This window comes from Macrobrachium nipponense, chromosome 29 (assembly GCF_015104395.2).
Source record: "Macrobrachium nipponense isolate FS-2020 chromosome 29, ASM1510439v2, whole genome shotgun sequence".
Lineage (NCBI taxonomy): Eukaryota > Metazoa > Arthropoda > Malacostraca > Decapoda > Palaemonidae > Macrobrachium > Macrobrachium nipponense.
The window spans coordinates 46,892,777-46,916,410 of NC_061092.1; the positions used below are offsets into that span (position 1 = coordinate 46,892,777).

The 23,634-nt window shown below is 46.1% G+C and overlaps 1 protein-coding gene across 5 annotated transcripts in view; it reads left to right on the plus strand.

Moving 5' to 3' along the window:
- The window catches only part of LOC135206259 (myosin-11-like), a 1,008,036-nt gene that overhangs the window by 905,491 nt on the left and 78,911 nt on the right, over positions 1-23,634 (plus strand). The gene's annotated exons all lie outside the window — the stretch shown is intronic.

Here is a 23,634-nt window from a genome sequence, read left to right on the forward strand (position 1 = left end):
GCTTTATGAATTACAGGCAGTCCCTGGCTTACGACAGGGGTTCCGCTCTTGAGACGTGTCGTAAGCCGGAAAATCGTCAAAAATCTTATGAAAACCTTACTTATAATGCGCTGAGAGTAGGGCTTCTGTTAGCCTAGATTCTTCCCCTAAGCCTAAGTCAGATCTTTGTCTTGCTGTTCATTCTTTTGCTATTCTGCCTTTTCTCCTGTTCCCAGCCCTCCTGCTATCAATCCACAGACTTGTGCCTAGCTCCCATGCTTCTAACCCCGATGACGTTACCAATCTTGAATCTAGGTTTAATAAGAAGTTAAACTTGGTAGTGCATTCTGTGTCTGAGATAGGAGCAGCCATGAAAGTCTTAATGAACAAAAGGATTTTGACGTAGGAAAATTCTATTTCTGGGCGATTGGTTCATGTCGCCCAGTAAAATAATCCTTTAGTTCATTATTTCTTAGGTAAATGAGCTAACAAATACCAGAGAATAAACAAAATAAAGAAGAGGTCAGTATAACTGACTCGCTCACCCAAAATAAAAGAAGGGTGTCGGTATGGTAACTAGGGCGAGTGAGACCACTACCACGAACTTCTTGCCATTTAGAAATTTCCCACAACAAACTCCCTCAACGAGAGAGCCGACCCACAGAGCGGGGCGGCAACTACTACTACTGCAACCCACGCCAAGCCGACTGCCGCGCCTCTGGTGGCCATCCTGAAGTTAGCAATCAATCTTGGGCGAAGGGTTGGGAAGAGGAGGGATTTCACTGGGCGACACGAACCAATCGCCCAGAAATAGATTTTTCCTACGTCAAAATCCTTTTTCTGGGCTCAGTTCGTGTCGCTGTGTGAAATAGTACCAGAAAAATAGCACAAGATTGAAGAAGTACAGAGGGTCTCAATAAAACTAAAAACTTAACTAAAATACTATAATTGAAATAAAATTGGAATATTCATACAGAGTCTTCAGACAATTTCTGAATAAGGGATAACAAAAATAAATGTAACTTATAGCTATAAAATATTTACAAAAGTATTTAAACAAGTTACAAGTATGAATATGTAAATTAACATGTGTGTGGGAAAATAACATAAAACAACACACTTAATGAATTCATATATACAAAGCCATAAGGCAACAAACCATTGTTAAATGAGTGTGGAACCCTAGCATAAAAATAAGGGGACCACACTCATAATGATAAATATATACAAACATTTGTGGGTGAACCTAGCACAAAAATAAGGGACACACCACCAAGCAATCATGAGAGCAGCTAAGGCTCGAGACAAAGTGTAGAGCAATATGGTAGGCTAGACAAAATGTTAGGTAAGGTAGGTAGAAAGGAGATCTGGATCTTCAACTATACTACTGGGCAGAGTCAGGGGAAACTATGTTTCCCACTGCTACTGCTGAAAATTTCAGAGATTCCAAAGACTTCAAGTAGTGACGCTTAAATACTGTCGGCGATTTCCATCCAGTATACTTTTTCAAATCATCAAAGTTCATATGCTGAAAATAATTAATTGAGGTGGCCACTGCCCTGACATCGTGTGCCTTAGGGAAAGATTCAGGGTTAGCCTGTTTAATAAAGTAGAGGATCTGTTGTCTTATACCTTTAATTGATAAGGTTCCACCTTTTTCTCTCCTAAAGAGGGGACCCGAAGAGGAGGAGGATGTCCTAGACAGAAAGGCTCGCAAGATCATCACCGGACAAGGAGAAGGGTCTTGAGGAAGGGGAATGACTTTCCATGGTTCCCACCTCAACAAAGGATCCTCATTTTTGCTAAAAAGCTGCGATCCGGAGAAAGCAGAACTTCTCCTGAGGGGAGAAATTCTACATGACCGGAATCTCTGGATAGCGCCGACAGTTCTGAAATTCTAGCTCCTGAAGCCAAGCTTAATAAAAATAATGTTTTTCTTAAGAGCATTATGAATGAACATGTCGTATTATCTGTATCTGAAGCCAGTTTTAGAACATCATTCAGAAACCATGACACTGAAGTAGGCCTTAAAGAAGGTCTAAGTCTAGCACAAGCCTTGGGAATAGACAAAAAGTAGGAGTCTGTTAAGTCTATATTAAAACCCAACTGAAAGATCTTCTTCAAGGCTGACTTGTTTGTCGTAATAGTGCTAGCTGCGAACCCTTTTTCAAATAAGGATCTGAAAAAGGATATAGCTGAATTGACTGTCATGATTCTGATGTCCGATTCTCTCAGGAAAGATGCCAACTTTTTAACTGCAGCGTCATACTGCCTCAAAGTTGAATCCCTTTTATCTGATTCTAAGAAGAGGATATTTTGTGGATCTATATTTGCATCCCTCTTGGCCGCAAACTTCATGAAGTCCATAAAGTTAGGGCTTTGAGAATTCCTGAGGAAGCGAACACAGTCTTCATTTGTACCGACTGGGAGAGTCTGGGATTGGGAATCCGAAGGGGACGAAGACCCAATTCCAGCAGCAGGGGGTACCAATTGCTCTTCGGCCAGTCCGGTGCTACTAGAGCTACTTGCCCATTGAAAGTCCTGAGTTTGCTCAGAACTTTCAGGAGAAGATTCACCAGAGGAAAGATGTAAATCTTTTTCCACTTGTTCCAGTCTATGGATAGAGCGTCTGTGGCATAGGCCAGAGGGTCCAGGTTGGGAGCCACATAACAAGGAAGTTTGTGGTTCGCTTGAGAGGCAAACAGATCTACTTGTAGACCTGGTACCCTCCGGTGTATCCATTGGAACGAATTGTTGTCCAGCGACCATTCCGACTCCAGTGGGACTAACCGGGATAGAGCGTCTGCTATAACATTCCTCACTCCCGCCAGATGGGTGGAGGAGAGGTGCCAACTGAACTTGTCCGCCAGGGAAAAGATGGCTACTATGACATGATTCAGGTGCCTTGACTTGGAGCCTCCCCTGTTTATGCAGTGAACTACTACTGCGCTGTCCAGAACTAACTTTACATGAGAGTTCTTTGGTGGAAGGAGCCTCTTCAGGGTTAGGAACACTGCCATTGCTTCCAATACATTTATGTGGAGCTGGCGGAATTGGAGTGACCAAGTTCCTTGAACTTTCTTGAATTGAGAATATCCTCCCCAGCCGCTTAATGAAGCGTCTGTGTGGATAGTGATTCCCGGAGGAGGGAATTGAAGAGGCACTGTCATGGACAGATTCTTCATCTTTGTCCAAGGACGCAGACGATTTCGGAGAATTTGCGGGATTGTTGACAACTTGTCTCTGGATCTGACATTTGCTCTTGAGTGCCAGATCCTGCTTAAATCTTTCAGTTTGTCTTTCATCAAGATGTTTGTCACTGAGGCAAACTGAAAGGAACCTAGGATTCTTTCCTGGTTTCTCCTTGAAGCATATTTGTACCTTAGAAATTGCTTCACTGACTTCGCTATTTCCTTCCTTTTGGCTATCGGAATGGACAGACTGTGAGAGGATAAATCCCATTGAATGCCCAGCCATTGAAAACGGGACTCTGGAGTGAGTCTTGATTTTGTCCTGTTTATCTGGAACCCCAGATATTCCAGGAACTGAATGACTTTCTTTGTGGCTTTGCGGCATTCCTCGACTGTTGGTGCCCAAATCAACCAGTCGTCGAGGTACGCTACTACCATTATCCCTTGAGACCTTAGTTGTTGAACCACTACTTCCGCTATCTTCGTGAATTCCCTGGGGGCTACGTTCAGAAAGAAGGGCACTACCTTGAACGAGAACGCTTGGTCTCCTAGCTTGAAGCCTAGGTAAGGGCGAAAGTGTCTTGCAATAGGGATATGATAGTATGCGTCTGTAAGATCGATAGAGGTGGTGACGGCCCCACGGGGAAGTAAGGTCCGCACCTGCGAGATAGTCAGCATTTTGAACTTGTCGCAGCGAATGGCTAAGTTTAACTGGGACAAGTCTAAGATTACTCTTCTTTTTAATGAGCCTTTCTTTGGCACGCTGAATAAGCGACCTTGAAACTTTAACCGCTTGACTCTCGCTATTGCTCCTTTCTGAAGGAGTTCCTCTGCATACTGTCAATTCCTTAGATGGAAGTTGAAGGAATGGTCTGGGTGGAGGGGGGCCTCCGATCCAACTCCAACCCAGGCCTTTCGACACAATACTTTGTGCCCACTTGCTGAATCCCCACCGATGCCGGAAGAGAAACAGTCTCCCTCCTACCTTGGAGATCTCACTGCTGTTGAGCTGAGTGACCTCCGCGGCCTCCACGGAAGTGCTTTCCCCTGTTGAGCAACCTTCCTGATCCTCTCTGACGAAAGGCTCTTCTGGCTCTACTTCCCCTGGCAAACCGGTCGAAGTGCTGAAAGGCCTGGCCTTCGTACACCTGGTTAAAGGCCGGGGAGACAGCATAGGACGTGGAAGGTTGGGATTGTGGGGAAATCAGGAAGATAGGCTGAGCCTGAGCCTTCGACGTGGAAGGCTGTCCTGGCTGAGCGACTGGTACCGCAGACACAGCCTGACCGAAGTGCTGAGGCTTCTTTTGATAAGGCTGAAACCTTTTGGACTTCTTCAGCTTCTTACCTGATGACGAAGGGTCTTGTCGTCTTTTGGCGGAGAGGCCCCAGCGGTCTTTGAGGCTCTGATTGAGCCTCGTGGCCTCGTTCTGAACCTCTTTCACCATAGCTTCTGGGAAGAGGTCTGCCCCCCAAATGTTGGAGGAGAGCAACTTATTCGGCTCATGCCGAATAGTTGCTTCCTGAAGGACATGCTTTCGGCAGTTGACCCTAGCAACCAAAACTCATACAAGTCCGATTGGACTGTACAAGTCTGTGATTTGGTCAAAAGCTTGAATAGCGGTTCCGAAGCATATGATAGGGCCGCTACTTCAGTCATCGCCATGGTGTTAAGAGACCTGGCCAGCATAGTCCTAGCCTCAAACTCAGACTGAATGAGGCTATCGGGGAGTCTCGGAAGCTTCTCGCCGAACTGGTCCATCGCGCAGTCCGGCTTAAGTTTTCCTACTGAAAAGGTGTTCGGTAGGTCTTCCCACAAATCACCAAGCGAAGGAAGTAAGGGTGATGTGGGGTCTGCCTCTCTCAGCTGCGGTAAGGGCTCTCCTTTTAAGCCAGCCTGGATGGTAACGCTGGCGATCTTCGTCAAGAAAGGAAGAGGAGTCTCTTCCTCCATCGTAAAGATGGTGAAAGGACTCTTGAACGCTTGGATTCTGGTGTTGACACAGTCCATCTCATCCAAACACCGGAGCCATTCCCTCTGAGCCTGGTCCCTGGAGTACAGCACTGTCTCCTTAGGAACCTTGTCCTCCCTATTCATAGCAGCCTCCGTCAGCCTGGCGTAGCCAATGAACGGAGGTTGAAGATTCTCCGGGTAGAACTCGAAGTCTTCGATTCTTCGAGTACCACACTCTGGGATAGAGATGAACCCATCCTGGAAAGGAGCATATGAGGCTACTCTCCAGGGATTGTTCATGGAGAATGGAGGGAGGGAATCATGAGGAGGAAGTTGGAGTAGGCCTGCGCCAGGTGCCGGAGAGGCAGCTTGAGGAGCTTGGTTGAAGCCGGACATGAGATTCTCCTGTGTGGCAATCCTGTCTGACAACTGAGAGAACATCTGTTCCATGCTAGTCCTCAGCGACCCTACTAGATCTCCCATCTGTTGCATCATCCCGGCGGAGAAAGCGTTAGGATCAAAGCTGGGAACTGATGTAGAAGTAGATGGGTAACTCACTAGAGGTACCGTAGGGGAAGGAGAGACCACCGACTCCGCCGGAGTACGGGATCTCTCCTTGGAGGACTTACTCTTCGATCCTCTAGAGCCCGAAGAAGATGTCTTCCCTTTCTCTGCTCCGGGATTGGAAGCCGAAGACTTACGAGAAGAAGACGCCGAAGAAGTCTTTTTGGACGACGACGTCTTGGTCAAAGTTTTCTGCGCTCTGTGACCCTTCACTTTGGGAACCACAGAAGCGCCGGGCGTACTATACGTGAGCTCCGCTCCCGTAAAGCCCTGGAAGGAAGCAGCAGAAGGAGCAGGAGAAGAAGATCCAGTGGCGCCCAAGGAAACCCCTTGAGCGTCCAACGTACCTACCTCGACTAACAAATCATCTACGCCTACCATAGGCTCTGCATTAAGGTCTAGAGTGGCGACCTCCGCCAATATATCCTGGCCTGGTTCCTTCAGACATTGGGCGACCTGCCGTTGGATCGCCGCCATCGTCGAGGCTGCCTCCGTAGGGTCGGCGTACCCCGTCGACTTGCCGCCAGGAAACAGTAGGACAGCCAACCTCTTCTCCAGAATGTAGAGCTGTCCCTTGGCGGCGTTCTTCCCGAAGCCGCCGACCCAAGCTCTCAAGGTTGCTAGAGCAGTCTCTCTGACCACGGCAGCCTGGAAGAGAGGGTGTCTATTAGATTTTTAGGCTAAAGTTGAGATTCAACCTTTAGAATAAAATAAGCTTAAGTCTAGACAATATCAGCACATATTTCATAATATCAGAGAAAACTTAAGCTTAATATATACATGTCAGAATTCATGTCCTATGAATATGTTGATGGAAAAATACTTACCCCGTCCAAAAACTGACTCACGAGATCGTAGCAGATTGTACACGTCTCGTGGAACCAGACCTGCAAGTTGCCGTGAGTCGTCAAGCAAGGAGCATGAGACCTGTAGACCTCATGCCCGCAGGGGTCTTGGAGCACAGCGTTGCACCCCGGGTGCTCACAGTTGGTAGCCTGTAAGTGGAAGGATACATGAGTATCGATATAACACTCACAGGGCTACTCTAGTACTCCGTTGCATGCCGGATAATAATAAATTTTCGGGCATAACCCCTCCCCTATCACCTTAAAAGGCATAAAAATGAAGACTCTGGTGTAAGCCGGAGAATGAAAAACACCAAGGTCAGGGGAGGAACCCAGCTTAAGGTAACTTATAAATAGCTTATAATTAACTTAAGCATAAATAAAGTTAAACTAGTTCCGGAGAACGACTCAGAAGCGCGGCGCTGTCCGACTCCGCCGGAGAAATGCCTAGGGCACTCGCCGGAGAGAAGGAACGGTGGAAAGCAAAAAGGGACCAACTGAAAACGCATACACTCCGCCGGCAGGCGGGGCTACCGTACCTCCCTCCCGTAATCGATGGGGCTCCAGGAAAGAGAACAGAGATCCGTCGTCACGGGGGAGGGAAGCGAGGAGGGGCGAAAACAGTTCCCGAGCATACGGCGGAGCGCTGGAGCAACAAAGGAGAGGGGAGGCCAACCCCCCAACTACGTCACAGCGAAGCACCACCGCAAACAAGGGAGAGCAAGGTCACTCCCAGCCAAGTGTCTGTCCAGACTCCCCTACTCCCTCCGCGTAGGGAGAGAGGGAGTCAGGCCCGGATGGAGCGAGCAAGGACAAACCTCCCTCCCCCCTACTCTATGGGGAGAGCCGGGGGGGGGGGGGGGGATAGGCGACTGGGACGGGCGTCTGGCTGTACCGCGATCACGAGGTGACCAAGGTACGATAACACAACACAACCGACTGAATCGGTAGCCTAGGATAATGCAACCAAACTGTTCAGAAAGATGCAACAAACGTGATGCAACAAAACTGACAATAAGGATGCAACAAACTGTAAAAGAGGACCATGGGACCACTGAGACCTAGGCTAAGCGAACAGACCAGACGCCCTAGGCTAACCAAAACACAATATACAAAAAAACAAAAGTAAGGGAAAATAAAATTACAGTAAGAGAAAAAATATCCAGGAGTGTACGACTAACCCGAAAGAAAGTCTACCACTCAAAGCTAGCCTGAGCTGATACGAAGAGCGATGGCTAGGGTCTGGACAAGAAATACTGAATGCCTACGTAAGGTAGAGAGACATGCATGCATGACCTAATACCAGGGGTAGGCTAAATCCCCTAACGATATCATTAATAAAAGGACTAGAGACACACGTTAAAAATAAGGGAAAGGTTCCAGGTATGGGAGACCGAGAACCAAACCGCCATGAGGCAGAACAATGCCGCCATGCTCCAGACCGGGAACCTGTATCTATACTTAAAAATCGGCAAATACAGGCACCTGGATGGAACGAAACTAAATCCAAACCTTGCGGATACTCAACTTAGCTGCTGCAATAGCTGCTCATTCCATGGTAGCGATAATCCACGAAAACACACCAAAAAAACTAAGAGCAAAACAAAACACGTGGGTCTCCTAGTCTGCTAACGAAAAGGATGACCACCAGAGGCGCGGCAGTCGGCTTGGCGTGGGTTGCAGTAGTAGAAGTTGCCGCCCCGCTCTGTGGGTCAGCTCTCTCGTTGAGGGAGTTTGTTGTGGGAAATTTCTAAATGGCAAGAAGTTCGTGGTAGTGGTCTCACTCGCCCTAGTTACCATACCGACACCCTTCTTTTATTTTGGGTGAGCGAGTCAGTTATACTGACCTCTTCTTTATTTTGTTTATTCTCTGGTATTTGTTAGCTCATTTACCTAAGAAATAATGAACTAAAGGATTATTTCACACAGCGACATGAACTGAGCCCAGAAAAATGGTTGTTGATACGCAATATACAAACCCTCGGTCCTTTACGATAAGAATTACTTAAGGTGTAGCCTGGACATTACTGCTGAAATCTTTAAACAAGGTGGTTCGGTAGTTAACTACCAGTCCGGTCGTTGGTAGTCCCTCCAGCTGGACGTAAACATTCCAATTTGCTTTCAGCTGTCGATGTGGATAGACATGTTCTTCACCACTCTCTACCTGACTGATCGCTGATTTTTTTTTCTATCCTGGTGGGATTTTTCCTTTTTACTTTGTGAATTGTTGTGATCGTGTGTTTGAGATATTGAATTATGCGAATGGTGTCACAGTGGTGGAAGTTTGCCAGGAGGAGGAAGTATCAGGAAAATTAAAACTCTGGCTGGAGGTAATACACCTCCTGTCGAGGAGTTGGAGAGGGAAGAAGATGGTGGGGGCCTGTGGTTGCAGACCTGGGGAGCACTCGCTTCAAAGGTACTCCTTTGGAGCTAAGGGGGACCTCCCAAATTAACCCAACTTTTGCCTCTGCAGGTGAAGTGTCAGGTTTAGGACAGGTGTGGATTTCCTTGGGACTGTCTGGCATTCCATCGATCCAGGCTTTACTGGCACACCTAAGTAGAAGTGCCAGCAGCGCAGTGACCCATGTAGTCACCTACAGTAGTGATGGGGACTAGGCACCATCTACCAGCCTACCAGTTGCCAGCTCCTGTGACTGCAGTGCCTCCTCCTCCTCTCTGGTTGTGACAGAGGTGACCCTGCCTGCTGTTCTCGCTGTAGGTCCTGCCTCTGTTCCTGCATCTGTTCCTGCTCCTGCCCCTGTACCAGCTCCTGGACCTGATTAGTCATCTGCTGCCCCTTAGGGGAACCTGAGAACTCTACTGCGGAAGCTGTCAAAGAGGAAGGCGACGAAGAAGGAGAGATCCAAGGTGTTGTCATCTTCAGCTTCGTCTTCGTCCTCGTCGCCATCTCCTTACCTCCCCCTTCAAAGGCTTCACAATCCAAGAAGGGAAAGGTAGCTCCTCCGCCCCCGAAGAAGTCTCACCTCGATACTTCTGAGGGACTGCCTCCTCCCTCCAGGGAGGAAGCAGTTGGCTCTCTCGCTGGCTTGCCCACTTGTTCGGAAGTAGGAACTGAGATGCTGTCCCTAGGGACCAGGGTCCTGGGAACTTCTGGAGTTTGAACTAAGGTTTGTTCACCAGCTGGAGAAGCTAGGAGGAGGTCCCCTGTACTGCCCTCTTTGCACAAGGTTTCGACCTCAAATAGGGCTGGGATGCGTCGTGAGGAAGATGCATGTTCTCGCCAGGCTGCTAGCTGTGGCTCTGGCAACTGTGGCGCTGCTAGCCACAGTGCTGCTGCAGCAAGGCAAAACCTCTGCATCCTTCTTGGGAAAGAGTTCTGCCAAGGCGAACACGCTCTCCTAGACTCAGGTCTCTGTTGTCACTGCAGGTTGCCTTCAGGAAAGGGGGTTAAGGGCAAAACGGGGAAATGCTAGGGTAAGCATTGCCCTCTAGCTGCTGCTACTGGTAGCGGGTGCCTGTCGAGCCATTGAGCAACATGGCAGCAACATGGAGCAGAGACCTGGGTTGTAGACGTCCTTTGGGAAGGATATCTACTCCCCTTTGAGTCTCCGCCACCTCTTACCAACCACCTGGTCCGTCTACCATCGTATGCAATAGGGTCGCTGATGCACCAGACCCTAGTGGAAGAATTCAAGATGATGCTGAGCAAGAATGCTGTAGAAGTCGTGTCGGATTGGTCCCCAGGATTCTACAGCAGAGTCTTTCTTGTAGAGAAGACCTCGGGGATGGAGAACTGGTCTTAGACCTTTCTCCCCTGAACCGATTCGTTCACCAGACTCTGTTCAAGACGGAGACAACACTAATATTGCTTGCCTCTATCAGGAAGAACGATTTCATGCTTATGGTGGACTTGAAGGATGCGTGTTTCCAGATACCCATCTACTAGTCCTCCAACAAGTACCTCCGCTTTGTCCTCAGAGAGATGGTCTACCAATTCTGGCCACTCTGTTTCAGGCTCTCAGCCACTCCCCAGGTGTTCATGAAAGTGTTCAACCTGGTCTCAGCTTGGGCACATTCGCACGGGATACATCTATTGAGGTATCTCGACGATTGACTGGTCCTAGAGGACAGGGATCGACTCCTCGATTTATGTTGGGATCTAGGGATCCTGATAAATCACAAGAAGTTCAATCTCAAGCCTAAGCAGGGGACATTGTACCTGGCCATACTGATAGACACGGTAGCAGCAAGAGTCTTCCCCTCAGACTCTCATATCAGCAGCTTCAGGGAGGCAGCGAGGTGGCTCCTGTCTCAACAGGAACAGCCTGCTCGGCTGTGTCAGATCGTGATAGGTCACTTGTCGTCCTTAGAGAAGCTGGTTCCTCATGGGTGGCTTCACCTTCAGTCTCCGCAGAAGGTGAGAGAAGATTTGGACTGGTGGCTCGACGACAGGAACCTCATAATAGTAGTGGACCTCTCCACTCCCCCTCCGGATATGCTAATGTTCTCAGATGCATCGACCAGGGGATGGGCTGCACACCCTGAGGAATTGCTGACTGCAGGGGTGTGGGACCTTTACAATAAGCACCTTCACATCATCCTGGAACTCAAGGCAGCCTTCCTGGCTCTCTAAGAGTTTCGGGAACGTGTGATGGGACACTCGGTGGTGTTGATGAGCGACAATACCACAGTAGTGGCATACATCAACAAGCAAGGGGGACTCTCCTCTCTCGAGCTTTATTGGTTGATAGTGCAGGTGCATGAGTGAGCAACAGTACACTCGGTAGAGCTGTCAACCAGATACATTCCAGGCAAGAGGAATGTAGTAGCAGACAAGCTCAGCCACCAGGGATCAGGTGGTAGGGACCGAGTGGTCCCTTCACCAAGACATGGCAGAAAGGTTGTTCAGCCTATAGAGGCATCCAGTCATAGACTTGTTCACCACCCAGTGCAACAGGAAGCTAGAGACCTTCTGCTCTATTGTTCCGGACCCATGAGCTGCTGCAAAGGACATGTTCCAACATCCGTGGGACAACCTCGAAGTTTATGCCTTTTCCCAATTCTGCCTGATTCAATCAGTGACCAGCAGGGTGCTGATCACTCTTGAATCTTCAGATGATTCTGGTGGTACCCAAAAGGCCTCAGACTATTTAGTATCCTGACCTTCTGGCTCTTCTCTCTGAGGCACCAAGAGAGATTCCCCTATGGCAGAACTTGCTGTGCCAGCCACATGTCGAACAGTACCACCAGGCAGTGACGTTCCTGTGTCTTCACAGCTGGAGGTTATCTACCATCTCTTGCGAGCGAGAGGCTTTTCTGGCTGAGCAGCAACAGGTCATAGATTTCCTCATCTTCCTTCGCCGAGAGAAGCTCCTTTCTGTCTCAGCTGTAAAAGGCCACAGGGCCGCACTGGCCCTAGTCTTGAAGCTGAAGGATATTGATATCAGATCCTCCTTTGTGATATCATTATTCATAACAAGATTCGAACGGTCTTGCCCACCCAGGGATCTCAGGCCTCCTGAGTGGGTTGTGACTTTTGAGAATAAAACCATAAGAAAAATACGTACTGTAGTACTGCATGTAAATTACCAAATTTCTTTGTGTGTAGCATCGGTTGGATAGTAATGAAAGAGAAATATACATGACTTGGACATATCCTTGACACCACCCAATGAAGATTGTAGTAGTACATAAGTGTTGACCAGGTGCCTGATGGCTGCAGCAGAATTGAAATACAAAGACCTGCTCTGATAAAGACTGTTTTATAGGAGGCAGGAGATTTGTGGAAGTGAAAGCACAGAAAAGACATGAGTAGGTGATGGAATTTCATAAGACCCTTGTGAAGGCGATGATGAGGATTGGAATTGTATTGGACTTTATGCCTAAATTCTAAATGAAGTTTTCAATTAGTTTTTTAGTTTACAGTATGTATGTTGAGGTACAACATAAAAATTAACATTTTATGTGTTCTGGGCTAAACTTAGTTGTTTTGTTATGTTTAAGTTCTTAACCCTTAAGAGCCAGGCTTAAAAAACATATGCAGCACCCTAGACCAGGTAAACTTTAAGAATAAAACACATCAATGGAAAGAGGAAGGTATGCAAATGCACAAGGTGTAAGAAGACGAATTCTAAAAAAAATTCTCCCTACCTTCCACGAGAAGTTGAAAATTACTATTCTGGGCTCAGCTCGTGTCGCTGCGCGAAATATCCTTTAATCTATTATTTCTAGGGTAAATGTACTAACACATACCAGAGAATAAATAAAATAAAGAAAAAAGAAAAAGGTCAGTATAACTGACTCGCTCACCCTCCTCCAGGAGGGTGTCGGTATGAACACTAGGCGAGTGAGACCACTACCACGAGCCAAATGCCAATAGAAATCTCCCACTACAAAATCCCTCCAAGAGGGGAGCCGACCCACAGAGTGAGCAGCTCGTACTACTACTACTCCATCCCATGCTGCCGACTGCTGCGCCTCTGGTGGACATCCTTTCAAGTTAGCACACACGAGCGGTTGTGATATTTTTCTCTCTGTGTTTTTTTTGTGCCCTTTCATTGGATTTTCTATTATGGAGCGTGCAGCTATCGCAGCAGCTAAGTTAAGTACTCAGTATTTACGGTTAGTTGGTTTTTTCCGGCCCTGAGACAGTATTTGCCGTTTTTTAGGTATAAATACGACCTCGGGGTCGGAAGCATGGCAGCATGGTTCTGCCTCGTGATGGGTTCGTTCTTGGTCTCCCATACCTAGAACATCCCCTTATTTATCTTCGCTCTTATGATTATCCGCTTTGGGTACGGTCTACTCAGGTTTGTCATGCATGCATGTATTTTACCTTACGTAGGCTTCTTCTATCCAGACCCTAGTCCAGGTTCTTAGTATCGGCCTCTGACTAGCTTTGAGTGGTAGACTTGCCTTCGGGTTAGTCGTACACTCCTGGATTTTTTCTCCTGCTATATTGTTTTCTTTCTTTCATTTATTTAATTATATAACTGTATATTTTATTATTGTTAGGTTAGTTAGGCGTCTGGCTTAGCCTAGGTCCTGGCTCTTTGAGCCTATACTACCGCTCATCAGTTCGGTTGCTTCCCTATAGCATCTCTCTGATCAGTTGGTTCGGCCCAGTGGGCTTATTTGCCTCCGCTTTTCAGTTCAGTATGCTTCCCGATAGCATCTCCCTGATCAGTGGTTGTCCTAGGCTTAGTTGTCGTATTTGGTCTTACCGCCTCGTGGTCACTTCGTGATCACGGGCCAGCCAGACGCCTGTCCAGTCATTCTTCCCCCCCCTCCCGCTCTTCCATAGAGTCGGGCGGGGGCGGGCGGTCCTGCCCATGCTCGCTCCTCATACCCGAGCCTGCCTCCCTCTCTCCCCTCAGGCGGAGGGGCTAGGGAGTCGGGACAGACCAGACTGGTCTCGACCTCTCCGGCTTCTCGGTCCGGCCGGTTGGTACGGAGTGGGGGGTACTGGCCTTGCCCACCCTCCGCGCTACCTTGTCGCTCCGGGCTAGCTTGAGCCTGTATGTCTTCTCGCTCTTTCCCAATCTTACTAGGGCTCCTTCCTGATCGGAGTCCTGGTATCCAGCGGAAAGTTGTTAGTCCACCCAGTAGGGTGGACCGGAGCATACAGTGGGTCTCTACTAACCTTACCGTTTTGCTGAGTTACTACACTCCGCTACGCACTGGACTTTGTCCGGTTTGCTTGTGTGTTAGGTTTAAGTTATCTTTAAGTTTATCTTAAGAACCTTAAACCATCCCCTCCCTGACATATCTTACCGGATCTCTCGGGATTATAGCCTATTCAGGCGATGCAGGGAGGGGTTATGCACAAATTTTTTCCGAGCTCCGGCATGCATCGGAGCTCTTCTGTCCTTTAGACTGTAAGTGATGTTTTTTAAGATACTCATGTGTCTCCCCACTTACAGGCCACCAACTGTGAGCATCCGGGATGTTCCGCCACACTTCAGGACCCTTGTGGACACGAAGTTTGCCGGTCCCATGCTCCATGCGCGACTCCGCTCGGGGACATCCAGGTCTGGTACCATGAGACGTGTACCATATGTTACGATCTGGTGAGCCAGCTTTTGGAAGGGGTAAGTTTTACATCTCCAGTAGCTGCTCCGCTTCTTTTTTAGCGCTTAAGTTTTCATCATATTAACTTAAGGCAATTAATTTAAGTTATACTTTAAGTTTTAGTTTTAAGTGATTCTTAAATCTAAAACTACGCCCTCTCTTCCAGGCTCCGGCGGTAAGAGATACCGCACTGGCTAACCCTGCGGGCCTGGGTCGGCAGTTTTGGGAAAAACGCCGCCAAGGGACAGCCCTACATCCTAGAGAAGCGGTTGGCATTACTAATCTTCCCCGGAGGCAAGGCGACAGGATACGTCGACCCGATAGAAGCGGATCCGACTATCGCCTTCATCCAACAACAGCTGGCCACCTCATTAACTGATCAGGACCAGGATATCTCTACGGATGTCGCGACCCTAGATATTAATGTTGAACCTATGGTAGGTATAGACGACCTGTTGGTCGAGGTAGGTACGGTGGACACCAAGGGTCACCCTTGGGCGTAACTGTTTCTTCTACTCCTGCAACCTCTCCATCCTTCCAAGGCTTTACGGGTGACGAAATATATTCTCCTCCTGGTGCTTCGGTTAGACTAAGGTCAAGTCTAAGGTGATGACTTTGACTAAGACGTCGTCGTCGTCTAAGAAGACGACTTCGGCTTCATCCTCCTCCCGTAAGTCTCCGGCTGGGAATCCCGGAGCATCCAGGTCTAAAGCTTCTAGCTCCGGCTCTAAGTCCTCGAGGAGTAAATCCTCCAGAGAGAGATCTCGCACTCCGGCAGAATCACCAGTTCCGCTACCTTTGGTTCCGATTCAGAGCCTCCCCTCCACCTCCGCAGCAGCTCCGGCTTTGGACTCCAATGCTGGCCTGTTGCAACAGGTGGGGGACCTGGTTGGGTCCTTAAAGAGTAGCATGGAGCAAATGATCTCTCGTCTGTCGGACAGGATTACTTCCCAGGACTCCATTATAGCCGGGCTGAGAGAAGCTCCTCTAGCCTCTCCTCCACTGTCCAACACGAGTGGATCCCAACTTCCTCCGTATGACTCACTACCTCAGTTCTCTATGAACAATCCGTGGAGAGTAGCGTCATACGCCCCCTTCCAAGACGGTCTCATCTCTATACCGGAATTTGGGACTCGAAGAATAGAGGACTTCGAGTTCTTCCCGGAAGACCTCCAGCCTCCGTTCATAGGCTACGCAAGGCTTACGCCGTCGGCTATGGTGCGGGACGATAAGGTACCTAAGGAGACAGTCCTCTACTCACGAGACCAGGCTCAGAGAGAATGGCTCAGGTGTTTAGAGGACATGGATTGTTCTAACACCAAGATACAACCATTTAAGAGTCCCTTTACCATTTTTACAATGGATGAGAGTACCCCGCCTCCCGTTCCTAACCAAGATCGCGAGGTCGACCATCCCAGCGGCCCAGAAGGGGGAACCTATACCGCAGTTGAAGGAAGCGGATCCCACTTCTCCGTTGCTCCCCTCAGTTGGAGAATTGTGGGAAGACTTGCCGAATACATTCTCAGCTGGCAAACTCAAACCGGACGTGCTATGGAGCAGTTTGGTGAAAAGCTACCCAGGCTCCCAGATAGCCTTATTCAGGCTGAGTTTGATGCAAAATCGCGTCTAGCCAGATCCATCAATTCTATGGCTATGTCTGAGGTAGCTACCATGGCTTATGGATCAGAACCGATTTTTAAGCTCATGACCAAAGCCCTGACTCAAACGGTACAGTCAGATATGTTTGAGTTTGCCACTGCTCGGACGAATTGTAGGAAGCATGTCCTACAAGAGGCAACCATTCGGCATGAACCGAATAGGTTACTCTCGTCTAGCATCTGGGGAGCAGATCTCTTCCCAGAAGCTATGGTTAAGGAGGTCCAATCAGAGGCTACCAGGTTAAACCAGAGCCTTAAGGATCGTTGGGGCCTTTCGGCTAAGAGGAGGCAAGACCTGACTCCTAAAGGTAAGGGACAAAAGAAACCCAGGCGTTTCCAACCTTACCAGAAGAAGCAACTACGCTTTCCTCAACAAGTTCCAACAGTACCGTTAGTGCAGACAGCCCAACCCTCCACTTCTAAAGGTCAATCACAGCCAATTTTAGTGATATCCCCTCAGCCTCAGCCCTCCACCTCTTACGCCATCTCTCCAGCTTACAATCAAGCCTTCGAGAGTCAAGCTTCTCAGAAGTATGACCGCTCGGGTAAGGGAGGTAGAGGTAAGCGTTCCTTTCGTGGAGAGGATCGGGAGGCCCCTTTAACAGGGGAAAGCACTTCAGAGGAGGCCGAGGCAGTTACCAGAACCAATGAAGAACTTCAGGTAGGGGGAGGCTGTTTCACTTTCGCCACCGGTGGAACTTCAGCCAATGGGCTCAGAGCATAGTGTCAAAAGGTCTGGGTGGAGCTGGTTGACGAACCCACCTCCATCCAGACCTTTCCGTCAACTTCCTTCCAAGGAATTGACAGAGTACGCAGACGATCTCCTTCAAAAAGGAGCTATAGCGAGAGTCAAGAGATTAAAATTTCAAGGTCGCTTGTTCAGCGTGCAAAGAAAAGGCTCACAAAAAAGAAGGGTAATCTTAGACTTGTCCCGCTTAAACTTAGCCATCCGCTGCGACAAGTTCAAGATGCTCACGATCTCACAGGTGCGGGACCCTACTTCCCCGTGGGGCCGTCACCACCTCTATCGATCTTACAGACGCTTACTATCATATCCCTATTGCAAGACACTTCCGTCCGTATCTGGGTTTCAAGATAGGAGACCAGACATTCTCCTTCAAGGTAGTTCCATTCGGACTCAACGTGGCACCCAGAGTGTTCACGAAGCTAGCGGAAGTGGTAGTGCAACAACTCAGATCGCAAGGGATCATGGTAGTAGCGTATCTCGACGATTGGTTGATCTGGGCCCCATCAGTCGAGGAATGCAACAGAGCTACTCTGAAAGTGATTCAGTTCCTGGAATATCTAGCTTCAAAATAAAACAGGACCAAATCAAGACTCACTCCAGAGTCAACTTTCAGTGGGCTGGGCATTCAATGGAATCTATCATCCCACACTCTGTCGATTCCATCAACCAAAAGGAAAGAAATAGCAAAGTCAGTCAAGCAATTTCTAAGTCACAAACTAGCGTCAAGGAGAGCCCAGGAAAGGATCCTGGGTTCTCTCCAGTTTGCATCAGTGACAAACGTCTTAATGAAAGCCAAACTGAAAGACCTAACCAGAATCTGGCGCTCGCGAGCAAACGTCAGGTCCAGGGACAAACTATCCTCAGTGCCTCTGATTCTAAAGAATCGACTTCGGCCATGGGCGAGAGTCAAGAATTTATCAATGTCAGTACCCCTTCAGTTCCCTCCACCAGGGGTCACCATCCACACAGACGCGTCCTTAAGCGGCTGGGGAGGGTATTCCCAGGTCAAAAAGGTTCAAGGGACTTGGTCACCTCAGTTCCGTCAGTTCCATATAAACGTACTGGAGGCAATGGCAGTGTTCTTGACTCTAAAAAGGTTACGCCCACCAAGTACTCCCACATAAAGCTAGTCCTGGACAGCGCAGTGGTAGTACATTGTATAAACAGAGGAGGCTCCAAGTCACGTCATCTAAATCATGTCATGATAGCCATCTTCTCCCTGGCAGACAAGTTCAGTTGGCATCTTTCCTCCACTCACATAGCTGGAGTAAGAAACGTCATAGCAGACGCCCTATCCCGATCAGTACCCCTAGAGTCGGAATGGTCACTGGACAACAGTTCGTTCCAATGGATCCTTCAAAAGAGTCCCAGGGCTACAGGTGGACCTCTTGCGATCACAAGCGAAACCACAAACTACCGTGTTATGTAGCCCCCAACCTGGACCCTCTGGCCTATGCCACGGACGCCCTGGCTCTAGACTGGAACAACTGGGAGAAGATTTACGTCTTCCCTCCAGTGAATCTCCTCATGAAAGTATTGAACAAACTCAGGACTTTCAAGGGTCAAGTGGCTCTAGTAGCCCCAGACTGGCCGAAGAGCAACTGGTATCCTCTAATTTTGGAGCTGGGCCTTCGTCCTCTTCAGATTCCCAGTCCCAAGCTCTCCCAGTCAGTACAAATGAAGACTGTGTTGCTTCCTTCCCTCAGGGATTCTCAAAACCCTAACTTTATGGATTTCATGAAGTTTGCGGCAAAAAGAGATGCGAATATTGACCCTCAGAATATTCTATTCTTGGAATCCGATAAAAGGGATTCGACTTTGAGGCAGTATGATGCTGCTGTCAAAAAGTTAGCAACCTTCCTGAGAGATTCGGATATTAGAATCATGACAGTTAATTCAGCTATATCCTTTTTCAGATCCTTATTTGAAAAAGTTTAGCAGCTAGCACGATTACGACAAACAAGTCAGCTTTGAAAAAGATATTTCAATTTGGATTTAACATAGACTTGACGGATTCCTACTTCTCGTCTATTCCTAAGGCATGTGCTAGGCTTAGGCCTTCTGTAAGGCCTACGTCAGTTTCATGGTTCTTAAACGATGTTCTAAAAAACTGGCTCCGAAACCGATAATGACACATGCTCGTTTATAATGCTCTTAAGAAAAACCCTATTCTTATTAAGCTTAGCTTCAGGAGCAAGAATTTCAGAACTGTCGGCTCTATCCAGAGACCCGGATCATATTCAGTTTCCTTCCCACAGGAGAAGTCCTACTTTCTCCGGAACGTAGCTTTTTAGCAAAGAATGAAGATCCTTTGATGAGGTGGGAACCTTGGAAGGTACTACCCCTTCCACAAGATGTATCTCTTTGCCCAGTTACAACCTTACGAGCCTTTCTGTCTAGGACCTCCTCATCTTCGTCGGGTCCCCTCTTTAGGAGGGAAAAAGGTGGAACTTTATCCATTAAAGGCATCAGGCAACAAATCCTGTACTTTATTAAGCAAGCCAATCCTGACTCTTTCCCGAAAGCACATGATGTCAGGGCAGTAGCCACCTCAATTAATTATTTCCAACATATGAACTTCGATGAGTTGAAAAAGTATACTGGATGGAAATCGCCGACAGTGTTCACGTCACTACCTTAAGTCCTTGGAAGCTCTGAAATTCCCAGCAGTAGCAGCGGGTAACGTAGTTTCCCCTGACTCAGCTAGTTTGTAGTAGAAGATTCAGTCCTCCTTTCTACCTGCCTCACCCAAAAGTTCGTCTATTCCTACCTGGTTCATTTGCATTCACCTTGTGTCTTAGCTGCTTTTGTGATAGTGTAGTGGGTGCCCCTTATTGTCTGGTTAGGGACACTCACAAATGATTATACACATTGATCTCATGGATGTTTCCCCTTATTTTTATGCTAGGGGATACATCATATTATAATGATTACGGGTTTTGTATATTAAGTTATATACATTCCTTTATATATTATTATTGTTGATTGTTTTTATTAATTGCTATTATACTTTTGATACATGCTGTTACACAGATAACATTGATACATGTAAATAATTTTACCTGTACATATGTAATTACCTTTATGTTTACAAACATGATTAGATTTAAGGGTAATTTAAGCATATTTCTATTTTATACCCCTGTGTATATGTATCTTTTAGCAATTATAGTCTATTCTTATATATTTTATCTTTATTTGAGACCTATTCTGATTTATTTTATTTTTATTCTCAGTTTATTACTTTTGTTTACAATCTTGTGCTATTTCTCTGGTACGATTTCGCGCAGCGACACGAGCTGAGCCCAGAAAAGGGATTTTGACGTAAGGAAAAATCTATTTCTGGGCGATTGGCTCGTGTCGCCAGCGAATCCCACCCACACCATCCCTTCGCCCAAGCATTTGTCTGCTAACTTCAGGATGGCACCAGAGGCGCAGCAGTCGGCAGCATGGGATGGAGTAGTAGTAGTACGAGCTGCTCACTCTGTGGGTCGGCTCCCCTCTTGGAGGGATTTTGTAGTGGGAGATTTCTATTGGCATTTGGCTCGTGGTAGTGGTCTCACTCGCCTAGTGTTCATACCGACACCCTCCTGAGGGGTGAGCGAGTCAGTATACTGGACCTTTTTCTTTATTTTATTTATTCTCTGGTATGTGTTAGTACATTTACCCTAGAAATAATAGATTAAAGGATATTTCGCTGGCGACACGAGCCAATCGCCCAGAAATAGATTTTTCCTTACGTCAAAATCCCTTTTTACAACCCCTTGTGGGGCATCATTTACTAGACAATCGTAAATTTTACCAGGTGTTTTTTCTAATAATTAATTTTATTTTATTTTATAAAATGATAATTACAGCTCACACAGTATTATAACAGATAAAAACTAAAATCAGTAACAAATCCTGAGTACAGGCAGTCCCCGGTTATTGGCCGCGATTCTGTTCCCACAGCAAAAATCACCGGCACATTTGAGTGCTGAAAATCACCAATTTTTGGCTCTAGACAAGCACCACAAAACTAGATTGCTTATAACCGAGACCACTGATAACTGGGACTGCCTGTATATTTGTTGTAAAATATTTACGTAAATTTACTGAGATCAAAGATGCAGTAACTTTTTTTAATTATACATATTTTTTTCTAATATTTCTTTGCAAAATTACAATTATAACTAACATAGTATCATAAAAGATAAGAACTAAAGCCCATCACTAACATTCCATTATGCCTGCACAGTTATAACTGCACAGTCGGACTGTGCAGGCAAATCTTCACCACTAACGATACAGTTTTTCCTCAGTCCACCGTAGCAGCCACAGCATCAACATACGATGCTCTGTCTGTAATTGGCTTGCTGACATAAAGAAAATCCATTAAAGTCAAGTAAGATATCCAGTGAAAGTAGTTGAAAAAATTTAATTAAAAACTCCCAGTTGAATTTGTTAAGAGTTAAATTTGGTCCCAAGGACTTTCATAATGTTTATTGAATATTTTATGAATGAACGAAGTTTCCATGGAAAGATAATATAGTTCGTAATCATTTGGTTTCATTTCAAAGTTTACACATACATATAGGCCTAATATATTTTTCTATTTCATTAAAAGGGGTTAATACTGATTTGTTTTTATTTTAAGATTGACTTTATAATGTGTTACAATGAATGAAAATCCATAGTTTACTACCGTCTTCCTTTGTTTCGTAGTGTGTTGATTAGTCTAATTTCATTTCAAAATGAACTTATGTGGGATGTAAGTAATGAATAAACATACACAGTCCAATACATATTGTAGAATATTATTTTGTTCTCATTTTAAAAATAAATGACATATATGATGCATAATCATGAATAGATGTATATACGTAGTAGGCCTATTCTAGTTTTTTTACATTGGTATTTTGTCACAATAAATATTTATTCTCATTGAAAACCTGACATGCATATATGGTTTATAACCACAAATGAACATACCTACGCTTAATCTGTTATGATAGCCTTTGGATTTTACTTGCCAAAGCAAAGTCTCACAGTAGGTTTTAATGAAATCTAGCTACAAGGCATTCAGGAATAATGCTGCCACTTTCAGCCGTTATTATAATTAATTCTTTTTTCTGTGGAGAAATTATAAATATACATATTTTATTTGACAGCTGTATCAATGATTAAAAACAAGTAAATTCAGAATATCATCAAATTATGTATTAACAATTTTCAATTTATTAAAACCCATCTCAGTGTTCTTGATTGGTGCATATTATATGTCCGCGGACAGAAATCGAACTGAACCAAAAAAGTTGCCTCCACAACATTAATGTTGCAGTGTGCATGCAAAGCCATTTGGCCTGAGGCTCATCAATTGCGATAAGCTATTTACTCAGGCCGCCTGAGCGGGCCAGAATAACTGTACGGGTTGTCCACACTAACATTCATTTATAACTGCACGGGCCGACTGTGCAGTTATTTGCGCAGGCATAACTGAACATTAATGGCGGGCTTAAAACCAACAGTATCCCCTGGGTATATTTATGAGCAAATATATAAAAAGACATCATGTGAGAGATAGAGGCAGTACAGTGATGCTCTAATCTCATGCGACTTGATTCATTTTGTATCCAGATTCTCAGACTGAACGTGACGTTGCCAAGTAGTGTTAACTTAATTTTTTCCAAATGTCATACATGTTGAAAAGTTTGAGAATTCTCAGCTAGCACTATTCAAAGTACGGCGTGATAAGGTTAGCAGTGCTGTCAATGACAGCACACTTAACATGCTCCTCGGGATGGTCACAATAACTACTTCTGTAGCATTATGTTGTAATGTTACTTAGGGAAAATAGTGTAGATATAAAAAGAGAGAGAGAGATTCCCTGATAGACAGATGGAGAGAGAGAGAGAGAGAGAGAGAGAAGCAACAGATGTTTATCGAACTATAACCCAAACAAGCAAAGGTGTTTAGCATCCTTGCGGCAATTAAAAATTGCATTTACCTGCTTACGATAAAGCTCCGAAATAATCTTTCACCTCATGGCGGAAACTAGACATTTCCAGTGACGTCGGTAATCATACCCAGCAAAGGAGGTAATTACCGCCCAAACAGGGTGGTACTATAAACGTCAGCATTATTCACTCACCAATCAGGAAGACCAGAAGGTAGCAACAGAAAAAGACTGCCTACTACTGAGGAAGGGACTTCTTTGAAGAGAGGTCACAGAAGAAGCAGACAAGCAGAGAACGGAGAGAAGCAAATTAGCAACGACATGGTGAGGTTGTGTGCCTTGCTAGCCGTGGGGATGAAAGGCTTCAAATATCGACACGTCGTCAACTTACAACACCTCAGTACAAACTAAACTTATATGTCAATTACTGTATAATTTATTTTGTGTGAATGAAGTAAGAAAAACTTCACTGTGTCTTCATAGCATTTTGAGACTTTAAAGAATTTCTACAAGAAACCAGAGAATCTACAATCTACAATACCATAAATATAAAACGACTACAATACACTGGTGGCCTACAAATAAATAAAGAAGAGCAAAGAATAATAAGTCCATTACAATAACGGTAGACCTAATAAGCTCAACATTCATCATAACATTTTCAAAATAGGAATATGAATTACAACAACTTTTCTTTGAATGTTAAGATTTTAGGCTGTCTTCAAGCTGCCT